The 2,412-nt window shown below is 41.0% G+C and overlaps 1 long non-coding RNA gene across 1 annotated transcript; it reads left to right on the top strand.

Moving 5' to 3' along the window:
- The first annotated feature begins 307 nt into the window (after nucleotides 1–307).
- On the top strand, nucleotides 308–1,410 carry LOC130466113 (uncharacterized). The gene is made up of 2 exons (XR_008926132.1): nucleotides 308–951; nucleotides 1,076–1,410. It is a non-coding gene; the product is annotated as an uncharacterized lncRNA (long non-coding RNA).
- Nucleotides 1,411–2,412: the final 1,002 nt, after the last annotated feature.

The raw sequence follows: 2,412 nt of genomic DNA, 5'->3' as shown, positions 1-2,412 counted from the left end.
GATTACCGACCATATTTACCGACCGCCATAAAAGTGGTTGGTAAAACTAAATTTACCGACCAAAAATAAAGCAGTCGGTAATTTACCGACCGATATAGAAGCGGTCATTATTTTTTAAATTTACCGACCGCTTCTAAAGCAGTCGACAAATTAACGACTGCTTTTCTAAGCTTTCCAACTACATAACAGTCAGTAAAAATCCGACTAGTTCCAAATTATATTTAAAATTTTACCAACCGCTTATTTAATAAATCCGACCGGTTTAGCGGTCGTTATTTATTTCAAAACAAATTGTAGCAGCTTCAATTATTGAATTGGGCTTAGTCGACCAACTGAACTCCTCATTGTACATTCGAAAAAAAAGGAACGTAGCAACAGAGGATTACTCGACCACCGAATTGAGTGAAGTCAACGATCCTTTTACCGACCGAACAACAGGTAGTCGGTAAATAAGTATTTACCGACCGCCCTAGCAGACGGTAAAAAGTTATTTACCGACCGACTAAAATAACGGTTGGTAAAATAGCTACTTTTCCAAAAACAATTGCCGACTGCTCTTGACTAACCAAACCCTAAAACATACCCTCGCCTGCCTCTTTCTCACAGCCGCTCAAAATCTTCTCTCACCTACCTCCTCTCTTTCTCTCACTTGTCTCCTCCCCCTTTCTTTGGATCCCCCATCTTTCTCTCACCTTACCTCCATCTTCGTCTCTCTGATACTCTCATCCTCTCAGGCTCTCATCTCCATTTATTCATTTCTTGTTACTTCTCTCTCATTCTCTTCTCAATCATATACAAAACACAATAATAAATAATAAATAACAAAATCAAAACAATATAAATAAAAAATTACAAGAACAAGTTTGGGTGCTTGTGTTGATTTTTGAAAGGTTGGTCCTTGGAGATTTGTCCTCTTCATCTCTTGTCGTTTGCCCATGGAGACTTCGAAAGGTTGGTTGAACTTATTGTTTTTACTTTATCTAGTTGTTCTTGGTTGATGATTTTTTTTATTATGAATATCGCGTGGTTTTTGTAATTGTTTTGCTTTTGGTTGAATTTGGTTTTTGTGAATTAGGTTCGTGGTGATTGGGGGTGAGAAATCAGATCAAACTACACGTCGACGATGGCGTCTCCGTTCAGTTTCTATTGTTGCAACTTAGGCGTTTCTTTGGGCATATATCAGCTACCCTTTTCTTATGGAAGAATTCCCTTATTTAAGGATTCTGAGGCAAAACTCATGCTATTTCAAGATTTGTCGATCTTCTTGGTGATTTTTTTTAATTTAGGTGGTTGTAAATATTTTTCTTTCCATTTATTTTAGATGTTTAGACCCAGTTAGAATTCTTAATTTTTTGGACGTAATTATTTTGGTTATCTAAATTTATCAAACATTTATTTTTAGTGATTAAATTTTTTGGTTGATATAGCGTAGTTTGAAAACAGTAGTTATTTTGGTTATATAGCATGGCGTCTAGCATGCCTTTTTTTAATTAACAAAACTTCAAATTACCGACTACATTTATAGTCGGTAAAATACCGACCATCTATGTAGTCGGTCAGTAATTTAGCGACTGTTTTAGCGGCCGGTAATTTAGTGACCGCTCAGACGATCACTAAATTAGCGACTGCCTTGACGGTCACTAATTTAGTGACTGCTGAGACGGTCACTACATTAGCGACTGCTTTGTAGTCGCTATTTCAGACGGTAAATATTAGCGACCGCTTCCCAGTAGGGATGTCAATGGGGCGGGGCGGGTGCGGATGTAGGTCCCTCCATCCCCATCCCCACCTAAAATTTTCATCCCCATCCCCGCCCCATCACCCATGGCGGGTACAAAATTCATCCCCATCCCCGCCCCAACGGGTGTAAGCTAAAATCCATCCCCGCCCCGCCACCCAACTGGGTATCCATCCCCGTCTTATCCCCGCTTCATACCCGCGCTAATACCCGCCTAATTTTTCTTATTTAGCAAACATTTGCCATATATAAGGAGTAATCAAAGTTAACTATAGAAAAAAAAACCTTATGACTAAAGTAACCTATATAATCGAAAAAATACTCGTCATAACAAAAAAATCCAAACAAAAAACATAAAAATCTCACCTAAATTTATATTATCACCTAAAGATGCAAATAAATCCAAACTCACCCCATCACCCATGGCGTGTATGAAGCGGGGCGAGTGGGGATGGGGCGGGGCGAGTGGGGATGGGGCAGAGCGGGCGGGGATGGGGCGGGTTCAACACAAAATCCACACCCGCCCCATCACCCATGGCGGGTACGATTTATATACCCATCCCCGCCTACTTGGGGCGGATGCGGGGCGGGTCTCCCGCGAAACCCGCCCCACTGACATCCCTACTTCCCAGACGGAGTTTCCTTAATTACCGTCCAGGTGAACACTCACCGCC

This window comes from Spinacia oleracea, chromosome 1 (genome assembly GCF_020520425.1).
Source record: "Spinacia oleracea cultivar Varoflay chromosome 1, BTI_SOV_V1, whole genome shotgun sequence".
NCBI classification, from domain to species: Eukaryota; Viridiplantae; Streptophyta; class Magnoliopsida; order Caryophyllales; family Amaranthaceae; genus Spinacia; species Spinacia oleracea.
The sequence above is the reverse complement of the archived record's forward strand: the minus strand, read 5'-3'. Positions and strand labels throughout refer to the sequence as shown.